We start from the raw sequence: 12,646 nt of genomic DNA, 5'->3' as shown, positions 1-12,646 counted from the left end.
CCTAAACGAGCCTACAACAGGCTGTCGGCCTGGGAGGATGGAACCCCTTCTCTCAAAACATCCTGTACATCTTCTAAACTAAAAATATTTCAAACCCAAATATTTATCTGCTGCTGCAACTACCACATATATCTTCTGTGATTTCTGCTCTATCAGTGCAGTGCAGTTGATCACCATGGCTGTAAATGCAAGAAATCCAACCTTACTAAAACTCATCCTCGCTGGCTCTCTCTCTTCAGGCCTACTCATGGGGGCATCCCAGTTGACTCACTCATCCTTGGGCTATCTTCTACTCTCTTCACTGCCTCATAGGAAACTTTCTGCCCCACTTGAACTCTGGCAATCTCAACCTGTCTCTCACAGGGCACTTCGGATCCCCAGCTGCATGGGCACCCCCACAGTTGACTACAGTGCTTTCTCTATCCCAACAGCACACTCCCTCTGACTATACCATCCTGCACATTTCTCACATCGTGGGATCTCCCTTCTACACACTGCTGCAACATGTCTGAATCCTTGGCACCTAAAGCACCGAAGCAGGTTCAGAACATAGGCCCTCACAGAATAGTAAAGCTAAACATGACAGACAGGGTATTCTCAGTCTCGCCATTGCCACCGAGTCTACGTCTTACCAAACGGCAGGTGTCAAACACTAGGAATATACCTTTTAATTTGATCCACCTCTACACTCAACGCTATCCCACTGATCACCCTTTTTAGTGGCTCCAGAGAGCAAAGCCCACCACAGGTTGAGTCCCGAGCCAAGTGACTCCAAGTGCCCACTTCCTCTAGAAGGCAGATACACAAATCTAAACAATTCCACTTCTCGAAACTTCCACAAATGTAACCAGTTTGTCCTTTACACAGCTTGACTCAATGTATGGGTCAGCCAAAAAGCAGGAATCCACTCTTTCCAAAATTCGCACTCCTACCTGTCCAAAATCATCTCTGGTACGATTCTCAGGGAAAATGTCAGAAGACTCTACTACACCTGTCACCACAGGTAGGCCCAATACATCCTGGACTGGTTCAACTTCAGAGCGCTCACCACTGCTGAGGTTGGAATAATATTATACAAAATTATGATAATGCAATTTTGTTATAAGAGCTGTTTGAAAAGACCTCCTGAAATTTCTGCCTGTTTTGGTGGGATAGATTTTGGTAGTTAATAGCTCAATTCGAGAGTTCCAAAGCTAGTTTTCAGTTGTCCCCTCCCACTCAGACCATACCCAGACAGTCCTAGCAAAATTCTTGCTTGAGAAATTGCTCTTTGCTAAGAAGCTATTTTTGTTTCTTTTTGACCATTTGAATTGAAAGCAATCACAGTAAGATACTCAGAAATGATTTTATATTGAGATAAAAACAGCTGTATTGGACCTTTTTTAACTGTAGCATTTAACGATTGCGGATGTAATCCGTCTGGCTCGAGACGCCACCTACATATTGAGCAGCAATATCAAGCAAAATCAGGTTACTAGTGTTTCAAATTTTAACATTAAACATGTTTTTTTGTCTTGAATAACATATTTGGAATCATTTGTATAATCTACTATCCATTCGACTGTAAACAAGTTTTGTAAGACATAGCTATCAATTTGTTACTGTGAGCCTTTTAATTAAGCCAAGCTTTTTTTTTTTTATCAATTTGGCCAAAGTCACAAAGTGACACATTGAATGGTGACACATTTATAAAATGCAAATGTCATAGGAAAGAAGCCTCTAGTGATAGCATCGCTCCACTAGATGGGAGTATGGTACCACAAGTCTCCTCAAGGCTATTCCTCATCCAGTAGGCTATAATCAGACGCAAGGTACAGTACTATTATTTTCATTTGTTTATGTAGCTAGCCATTCTATTTAGAAAGCTCTGTTTTTTTCGCTCTAGTGACATGTCCGCAGGTCATATGAGACAGCAGACAATTGGAATGAGATATCTCCTTTTTTCCCAAGATGAAAACAATCAAAATATCTGGCTGCTCAGCTGTGCTGCTGGTAGGTTTTGTATTATAGCCCCAGTACAAAGTTTTGTCAATACACTTGATGATGGATTTTCACATTTCAGTGTGGGTCAGTGGCCTACAGTGAGATGGGCTCGGTTGGGGGCCCTTCAACCAGGATCAATAGAGAGAGAGAGGGTTATTTGAGGCCGTATCTGATACCCTTCTTATTCCACTGGTTCCAGAATAGCTTTTAGCGGACAAGCTGTCAGTCTGTGTGGCACAGGTCCCAACACCCCACACCAGAGCTCTCTGCTGCCTGGGCCAAATATGTTCAGAGACCTGATCAATGCCTCTGGGATGATTAAAATGCTCTCTCTTTCCACTTAGAACTCCAGGACTCTCTGCACTGTTTGCTTCTGCTCATCTGCTTTAGTTTGTTTACAGGACTTTCTGTCCTCCTCCTTGTGTATTTACAACAGCTTATGTTGTGTAACATGTACTTATTACAGATATTAACAAGTTGATTGCATCTGTTACAGGTGTCTGAGGATAATCTTGTGTCATTTATCATAGGCTAAGGTAGCCATACTGACTAAAGAGAACGTGTTTTCATTATTTCTCTGCAAAGGCATTCTAAAGAATTACAATTTGTAAAAAGCCTTTGTAGTTATGAATCATTGCTAAAGGCTACAGTTGACCTAATGTGATATTGTTGAAAGGCCTCCACTAATAGGCCACTATGCCTCAACCCATAGAAATATGTGAGTAATGGTATTATCCCCATTGTTTCTTGCTTTCCTCCACCTACCTAATTATAGACAGTGACACGCTGGCTGTTGCATTGCATAACAGTCTTCCTCTCTCTTGACTTCAGAACAGACATTTTTTTCTGTATAGGCCCTCAGCCCTTCCTCTCGCGCACTGGGAGAGAACATCGTCCGCAGAGGACGCGAGTGAGCTGGAATGCTTTGACGTCAGTAGCAGGCCAGCGCTCAGAGCCGATCAGACAGTGAATGAATGTGCGAATACTGCAGAGAGACGCACTCGCAGCATCGACCATCCATCCCTGTTGCCTCGTCCTTTCGGAGACATCGGGGCATACACACGCCACTGGCACAGTGAACACAACAGGACGTCGGGAAAATATTGGAAACCAATAGCTTTACGATTCTAACTCATCAAGTAGTATTGGAATAGCAAGAAGTGCCAAGCTGTTTACAGAGGCAGGTCGCTCCACAAGCCTCAAGGATAACGCATTTTCCTCTCAATGGTAAGTTATTTTTGTAACCTTTTAAGGTAGCAATATTCTCACTCTTTTAGCAATTTTAGCATCATCATCTTTGGTTAGAATGTTATTGTCAGACCGCGGATGTTTACGACATGTCTATTTTTGTGCATTTCATCAGATGCGTAGTAGATGCGTATTTTGCGAACTCAGGACTGCAGTTGCGGAGTGGAAGTTTACCAGTCGAAAGCAAGTGTTTACGCCGGGATGTTGTACTGCTTATATTAATCTCCAAGGGGACAATGGGACAATTGTTATCTGCATTTTGATATCTATCCATATGTGCTCGCAGCTTTCACAGAAAATTACACTGACTCACGGATGATCGATCCATCCTCTCTAATATCCAGATTCCTATTCAAGTTTAGCGGAAACTTTTAATGCTTTAATGTAAGTAAAGAACTGTTGATGTTCATGATCCCATAATGAAAGATGATGATGATTGTAGTACAGGGGATGATGCGTAAAATTATTGCTCATGTGTTCTGTGTGTGTTGTCCTTTGTTTAAGGGGGTGGCAAGTCCGGTGGCATCTCACAGTGCATTGTGTGAACACTGATAACGCTGTAGCCTATTGGTCGTTACTGTAACAAGAGAGCTGGATCCTGGCCTGCACAGTGCATTGTGTGAACACTGATAACGCTGTAGCCTATTGGTCGTTACTGTAACAAGAGAGCTGGATCCTGGCCTGCACAGTGCATTGTGTGAACACTGATAACGCTGTAGCCTATTGGTCGTTACTGTAACAAGAGAGCTGGATCCTGGCCTGCACCTCTTCTTTTTATTATCTTGGCTTCTCCAGGGAAACCATGGAGCATGGGTCAACTCTGAGTCATCACAGGACCACCAACCAGAGAGGGAGAGAGAAGAAGAGGGTGGACAGGAATACAGATGGGGTGATTGAATAGCAGAGGAAAGTTAAAGTGATCCTACAGAGTTGATAATTGAGGGAACAAGCATGTGATTGTGGGTATACAGTCAGAGTGCATGTGTGTGTGAGGGCTTGTTGGCATGTGTACAAGTTACTGCTTATGAGCATCTTGTCCTCAGTTAATTTTTTAAAACATTTGTGGGAGGAGACAGATTGTCCTCTGCCTGTGCTGTGACCCCTGGGTCATGGGGTGGGCCTAGGGGAGAGAGAGGGGACAGGAAAGAAGGGAGAGCAGCCAGGTCACACAGGCCCTGCAGCAGTCAGTCTCAGCACACAGCCTCTGTTAGTGCTTCGATCTGCTGCATAAGGGAACAGAGCGTGTGCTGCTCAACACATCAACTAACTATGTGTCTCGGTAGGCCTTGAGAGCCATGCTGTCCTCAACTCCGCTCTCTCATTACCACTGATAGGTGAAAGAACTGGATAGGTGTCCACCATATTGATTTGACTGTCCGTGACCAAACTTTGGGCCCTAGTCATGAGGGAAGGAAGACAAGGATAGACCGATATAAGGGTATTTAAGACACAACCCACTCAACACTGTACTTCCCCTCCCAATTGTATTTCTATTAATATTACAATGCTGTTCCATACAAAGGGAGAGACAGAGGTAATGGAGGAGTTAAATATGTGATGAGTTTAAATGCTGGGAATGAGTGTAGAATTGAATCTACTTTGTTGTAATGAGTGAATTGAGAATTCAGAAGAGAGAGTGCTCTCTCAAGTCTCTGCTCCCCTATTCCCACGTGGACCTCACCATGTTGAATATTGCACGATGGGAACAAGTGAGATGAGATCATACCTAAGGAAACCCCACTCTGTTCCTCCATCACCCCTCCCTCCATTTTCCCCTTCACTATCCTGACTCCATTTCCTCCTCCCTCCCTTTTCCCCTCTCCATCCCTATCCTCTCACTCTCTACTCTTCCCTCTGATACGAAACCGAATGAGTCATCCCCTTGCCCCTCTCTCGTTATGCTTCTCTCACACCATAATCCTACCCAGCTGTACCCTGTGTGTGTGTGTGTGTGTGTGTGTGTGTGTGTGGCAGTGCATGGGTCCATATTCACCCTTGTCCTTGTGTTAAAGATGCACTCTCAAACTTTTGTATAATTTCAGCCAGTAGTTTTGAAAGTGGTGCTCTTGAGCCAAAATGGGTCCCCTTTTTTTGTGTACTGTGTCTTCAAATTGTGTACTACGTCATCTGTTTTATTTTGCAATTCCTGTGATATGTTACGAACTCAATTTGTGCAATATGTTACACATTTCTTGCGCTTAAGATCCCTGCGTGCATCTTTAAGTGTGGCCCTTCTATTGTTGTTTGTCTGAATGTTCACTTCACTTAGAATGTGTTCTCTGCCTTTTCTGCTCAGCTAGCACCAGCAAAAATATATATTTTCAATAATTGGCTCAAGATGTGAGATCCTTTATGTTTGCAAAGAAATATGCTGAGTGTACTAAAATCATGATGCCTTGGCATTGTTTATTTGTGTATGTGTGTACGTGCACCTGCAGACATGTGGGTGTGTGCGTGAGAGTGTATGTATGTGTTAGTTTGTCGGTGTGTGTGTCTGTGTGTTTTTATAACTGTAAAAGGAATCTCCCCAGCGGAAGCCTTTTCCCTGTGTGAACACTATCAGAACGAAACAGTGTTGTTCCCTCCCTGCTCCCTATAGGAAGCAGCGGTCTGTTTAAGACCTGTTCTGCTTTGATAACTGACAAGAGAGGCAGTGAAAGCCACAGTGAATAGGAGGATGGCCTTATCCTTAAACTGTCTCATTCTCTGTTCTCTCCTGTTCTCTCTTTCACTCCCCCTCTCTTTTACAGTCTACCACAGCACAGCTTGTCCACTGAGTGTTGTTTAACATAACTGCTGCATCTCTCAGATGGTAACATAAAAGCTCTATCCCAAGGACAGATCCTGAGGCAAGTCACACACATTGTGTTTGTGTGGCTGTGTTCATTTGAATGCACAAGTGAGTTTGCCTTTCTGTGTACAGTGATGTGTTTGAATACCCATACTAACTTACTTAATGGGTATATACTACATACTATATGCTATTTGTTCATTTTAGTATACTGTAAACAAACGGTATCCTTTTAGTTGATAATACTAGCCCTTTGCCTGTCTACCAGAAGTTGATGCTGTTGCTGTGCAACCTCTTGCTAGCTTGTTAGCATAACAAATTACTAGCTAGACATCATACCACTTCAGGTGTGTTTGTAAAAATCTATCTGGAGTGCCAGAGTGCACTCTGAGTGTTCGTAAATTCAGAGCGTTGTCAGATTGTCCGTTTGTAAATTCAGAGCGTTTTGCTCTCGGATCGTTTAGAGCCCACACCTGACGCTCTGGCCGAGGAGTAGGGTTGATCCGAGCGTTCTGACCTCACAACGGCAGTCAAGCACCCAAGCTAACTGGCTAACGTTGTCTAGCTTGCGAGCTACTTCCAGCCACAACTGAGAGAACACCTCACTCTGACCATTTTACTCGCCCTAGCAGAGCTGGTTAGGCTGTTTTCATGTTATCCATAGAGTTGGTGACTAACTATGCTGCTGGCAACAATTGAATTATGCATTTTATGCCAACTTTTACTGCCACCGGTGATATTCAACGGCTGTTGCGTTCGTAAATTCATCATACTACTCGCCAATGTCCAGTCTCTTGACAAGAAGGTAGACGAAATCCGAGCAAGGGTTGCCTTCCAGAGAGACATCAGAGATTGTGACATTCTTTGTTTCACGGAAACATGGCTCACTTGGGATAGGTCATCAGAGTCGGTACAGCCACCTGGTTTCTTCACGCAGAAACAAACATCTCTCTGGTAAGAAGAAGTGCGGGGGTGTATGCCTTATGATTAACGAGACGTGGTGTGATCATAACAACATACAGGAACTCAAGTCCCTAAATTTTATCAGCATATCGAATGCGCGACCCAGCCTGGCACAACCCTGGATCATTGTTATTCTAACTTCCGCGATGCATACAAAGCCCTCCCCCAAACCTCCTTTCGTAAAATCTGACCACAACTCCATTTTGTTGCTCTCAGCCTATAGATAGAAACTAAAACAGGAAGCGCCCGTGCTCAGGTCTGTTCAACGCTGGTCAGACCAATCGGATTCCACGCTTCAAGATTGCTTTGATCACGTGGACTGGGATATGTTCCGCATATTGTCGGAAAATAACATTGATGAATACGCTGATGCGGTGAGCGAGTTTATTAGCAAGTGCATCGGTGATGTTGTACCAACAGCGTCTATTAAAACATTCCCCAACCAGAAACCATGGATTGATGGCAGCATTCGCACAAAACTGAAAGCGCGAACCACTGCTTTTAATCAGGGCAAGGTGACTGGAAACATGACCGAATACAAACAGTGTAGCTATTCCCTCCGCAAGGCAATCAAACAAGCTAATCGTCAGTATAGAGACAAAGTAGAGTCGCAATTCAATGGCTCAGACACGAGAGGTATGTGGCAGGGTCTACAGTCAATCACGGACTACAAAAAGAAAACCAGCCCCGTCGCGGACCACGATGTCTTGCTCCCAGACAAACGAAACAACGTCTTTGCTCGCTGTCATGGCCATTGCTGGAAGAAGACCAAGGTGCAGCGTGGTGAGCGTACATTTTCCTTTTTATTTCAAAATGTCGCCAACAAAACAACAAACGGAAAACCAACCGTGAAGCTTACAGGGCATTAGTGCCACCAACAAAGTTAACTACCCACAAAGACAGGTGGGAAAAATGGTTGCCTAAGTATGGTTCCCAATCAGAGACAACAAATAGACAGCTGTCCTTGATTGAGAATCATACCCGGCCAAAACAAAGAAATAGAAAACATAGAAAATACAACAGAATGCCCACCCTACATCACACCCTGACCTAACCAAATAGAGAAATAAAACAGCTCTCTAAGGTCAGGGCGTGACACTCGCTTTGAGGACAATACAGTGCCACTGACATGGCCCGCTACTAAAACCTGCGGGCTCTCCTTTACTGCAGCTATTTAAACGTGTTAACCCTCGCAAGGCTGTCGGCCGAGACGGCATCCCCAGCCGCGTCCTTAGAGCATGCGCAGATCAGCTGGCTGGTGTGTTTACGGACATATTCAATCAAACCTTATCCCAGTCTGCTGTTCCCACATGCTTCAAGAGGGTCACCATTGTTCCTGTTCCCAAGAAAGCGAAGGTAACTGAGCTAAATGACTATCGTCCCGTAGCACTCACTTCCGTCATCATGAAGTGCTTTGAGTGACTAGTCAAGGACAATATCACCTGCACCCTACCTGACACCCTAGACCCACTCCAATTTGCTTACCGCCCCAATAGGCACACAGACGACGCAATCGCAATCACACTGCACACTGCACAAACCCATCTGGACAAGAGGAATACCTATGTAAGAATGCTGTTCATCGACTACAGCTCAGCATTTAACACCATAGTACCCTCCAAACTCGTCATTAAGCTCGAGACCCTGTGTCTCGACCCTGCTCTGTGCAACTGGGTCCTGGACTTCCTGACGGGCCACCCCCCAGGTGGTGAGGGTAGGAAACATCTCCTACCCGCTGATCCTCAACACTGGGGCCACACAAGGGTGCGTTCTCAGCCCTCTCCTGTACTCCCTGTTCACCCATGACTGCGTCGCCATGCACGACTCCAACTCAATCATCAAGTTTGCAGACGATACTACAGTGGTAGGCTTGATTACCAACAATGACGAGACGGCCTACAGGGAGGAGGTGAGGGCCCTCGGAGTGTGGTGTCAGGAAAATAACCTCACACTCAATGTCAACAAAACAAAGGAGATGGTCATGGACTTCAGGAAACAGCAGAGGGAGCAGCCCCCTATCCACATCGACGGGACAGTAGTGGAGAAGGTGGAAAGTTTTAAGTTCCTCAGCGTACACATCACGGACAAACGGAAATGGTCCACCCACACAGACACACGTGGTGAAGAAAGCGCAGCAGCGCCTCTTCAACCTCAGGAGACTAAAGAAATTCATCTTGTCACCAAAAACACTCACAAATTTTTACAGATGCACAACCGAGAGCATCCTGTCGGGCTGTATCACTGCCTGGTACGGCAACTGCTCCGCCCACAACCGTAAGGCTCTCCAGAGGGTAGTGAGGTCTGCACAACGCATCACCGGGGACAAACTACCTGCCCTCCAAAACACCTACACCACCCGATGTCACGGGAAGGCCAAAAAGATCATCAAGGACAACAACCACCCGAGCCATTGCCTGTTCACCCCACTATCATCCAGAAGGCGAGGTCAGTACAGGTGCATCAAAGCGGGGACCGAGAGACTGAAAAACAGCTTCAATCTCAAGGCCATCAGACTGTTAAACAGCCATCACTAACATTGAGTGGCTGCTGCTAACATACTGACTCATCTCTAGCCACTTTAATAATGGAAAACTTGATGTAATAAACGTATCACTAGCCACTTTAAACAATGCCACTTTATATAATGTTTACATACCCTACATTACTCATCTCATATGTACAGTGGGGCAAAAAAGTATTTAGTCAGCCACCAATTGTGCAAGTTCTCCCACTTAAAAAGATGAGAGGCCTGTAATTTATCATAGGTAGTACACTTCAACCATGACAGACAAAATGAGAAAAAAAAATCCAGAAAATCACATTGTAGGATTTTTAATTAATTTATTTGCAAATTATGGTGGAAAATAAGTATTTGGTCAATAACAAAAGTTTATCTCAATACTTTGTTACTGTATATACTGTATTCTATACCATCTACTCTATCTTGCCTATGCCGTTCGGCCATCGCATATTCATATATTTTTATGTACATATTCTTATTCATTCCTTTACACTTGTGTGTATAAGGTAGTTGTTGTGGAATTGTTAGATTACTTGTTAGATATTACTGCATGGTCGCATTTCGCTACACTCGCATTAACATCTGCTAACCATGTGTATGTGACAAATAAAATTTGATTTGAATTGATTTGATTTGATTTAAAGCAATGAATTTTTATAAGCTCTCGTCGGACTTTGGCTGCATATTTTCCTCCATTTTCTTAAAATCTGAAAACGTTGTGAAGCTATGCTCATTTTCTGAATAATTGCATTATGGGGCCTAAAAGCATGGAAATAGTGTCCACTGCTTGTATACTTCGTATTTTAGCGAATTTAGTACGACATCCGGGAACTTAGTTAGTATGAGTTAGTTTTCGAACACAGCTTTAGTGTATGTATACACTAGGCTTGGCTGATACCTCAGTATATGATATAAACGGTATATTTTGAATTACCAATGGTATGATTTTCAATACCATAAAAAAACTCATTTTAAATTAAACAATTTGGGGGCACCCGGGGTGCATGCTACGCCACTCCTATCTATGTTAAGTATATAACTATAAGAAATGCTACGCCACTCCTTCTATCTATGTTAAGTATATAACTATAAGAAATCTAAGATGTGTCAAATAAATGATATGCAGCTCAGGCCTCTAGCTATGCATTTGGTTTGCTAACTTGCTAAGTGGCTAGATGTCAAGATCAAGCTTCTTGGTTACAGCAGAGACATTAAATCCCCTCCTGGATCAAGATCCCTGTTGCTTAAATTGTTTTGTGCATTAAATACAACATCTTTATTTGTATTATTTTTGGGGTCGGGGACACGGCTCTTTTATAATTTTTGGTGGCACAGCACGCACTCCCACAGCTCCCGCTAGGGGGGCGTGCTGTGCCACTGCTTATAAGTTAAGTATAACTATGAGATAACTAATCATTTTTGGGTTTTAAAAATAGCGCCCTTTGTGTTCACTTCTTGTAATAATACCACCTAACCCTAATGGATTCCCACAATGTTTCAGGTAGGTTAGCTATAAGTTCAGTTGTCCAGCTTTACAGTGGCAACAAAAACACAGTGTAAACATGAAGATCCACTGTCACGTTTCTTTAGCATTATACACAAGTTATGTTATGAGACTGTTTCTTGTTGGCTGAAGGTTTGGGTGTCTCCTATGCTGCAGAGAGAGTCCAGAGACTTTGCCATCAGACGCCCATCAGACTGTGTGTAGGTCAATAATTAGCAGCATTGATTTCTGCATACAGAGCTCTGTGTCTGTCTGCACATGCTCCTCCAAGGACTCTGCACTCAGACACATGTGAGAAGGCCTGCTCTCTCTCCAACCCTTCTGCTTCTCATTAAAGGGCGACTGCACTTCCTGATTTGGCCTGATTTTTAGATATGGTTCATTAAGAAATGCGTGTCTTGGTCTCGGGGTCTGATTTGATGAGTGTGTTTGCAAGTGGGAAGAGTTTGCCAAATGATTTAGCTAATTAGCTTCAGCCAGCAGGTGTGCGACCGTGGCAAAGTTTGTTTGACTTTAGATAGCATTTCCCCAGGGCTAGTTAAGGACCGTCAATAAAATTACACAATGTAAAATTACATAATTTTCATGTTGTTCACCTTTTTAGTTCTCATTAAATGCATTCAATATTTGCATATGCATTTCTACAATTTATAGTTGGTTTGATGTTTTTAAGTCATCGAAATGTAACGCTATTGGAATTTTAACATATTGTCCCTTTGTATATTGTGTAATTCACCGATGGGCCCTAACTAGCCCCATAGGGATATCCAAAGTCAACCCAAATTTAAATTTACCACGGGCATCTGCCCTCCGAATTGATGATCACTTGAGTGCTGCCAGCTGTGGGTGTGGGTGGGATCGAACCAAACCCAACCTTAATTTACATTGTGAGGCAGTCACGATCACAAGTCTCACAAACTCTGTTTTGGATGAGACTGACTTTGACCAAAATTATCCTATTTACACTTTTGTAGTCTAATTAATGCCACAGACTGTTTTATAAATGAGAAGTTTAGGGGCAGTTGCTCTTTAACCATTCAGTTACACAGACACGCACACACACACTTGCACGAACGCGCACACACACACACACACACACACACATGCACGCACAAACGCATGCACACACCGCGATACACACACATCCACACTGCGATACACCCACACAAACAAATTATGATATCTCATTACAGATATTGATCCATACCATTTTTGCAGGATTGCTGTTATCTGACTCCCTGCCACTAATTCCCTAAACACACTCAACATCCATAGTCTTTATCCCTTCCAACCTTGTCTGTATCTGCCACCCTCCTCCATCGAGCCCTTCCTCAACTAAACCTCTGTTTATTCTAGCATTTCCCCTCTCCTGTCCTGGCTATTATCCTCACAGTTATGTGTATCTATGCCTAGAGCACTACAATAGTGACGCCTGTTCTGTTGTTCTTTCTGCCTTCTTTCCTGCTTCCTTCGAAAGTCCTCTGGGATTCCTCGAGGCACAGAAGGTTGCTTGGGTGTTTATGATGCCATTAAGGGATTTGAGACTGTTTTAATGTCATAAGGTGTCACAGAAAAAAGCTTTTTAGTTGTCGTAACATGGCCTCCTCAACTGTCTGTGTTTGTCAATGAGGCTACT

General features: G+C 43.6%; 1 protein-coding gene across 2 annotated transcripts in view; it reads left to right on the top strand.

Moving 5' to 3' along the window:
• The first annotated feature begins 2,820 nt into the window (after positions 1–2,820).
• The window catches only part of snrkb (SNF related kinase b), a 36,395-nt gene continuing 26,569 nt past the window's right edge, over positions 2,821–12,646 (top strand). Inside the window, exon 1 of one of the 2 annotated variants that reach the window (XM_020456252.2) lies at positions 2,821–3,210. The gene's annotated coding sequence lies outside the window, so the exon portion shown is untranslated. Of the gene's footprint in view, positions 3,211–11,022; positions 11,211–12,646 lie in introns of those variants that run through there. The other variant, XM_031801374.1, reaches the window with a different exon arrangement.

Source organism: Oncorhynchus kisutch, linkage group LG22 (genome assembly GCF_002021735.2).
Source record: "Oncorhynchus kisutch isolate 150728-3 linkage group LG22, Okis_V2, whole genome shotgun sequence".
NCBI lineage: Eukaryota > Metazoa > Chordata > Actinopteri > Salmoniformes > Salmonidae > Oncorhynchus > Oncorhynchus kisutch.
Note: the sequence above shows the minus strand (reverse complement) of the source record. Positions and strands in the feature narration are given on the sequence as shown.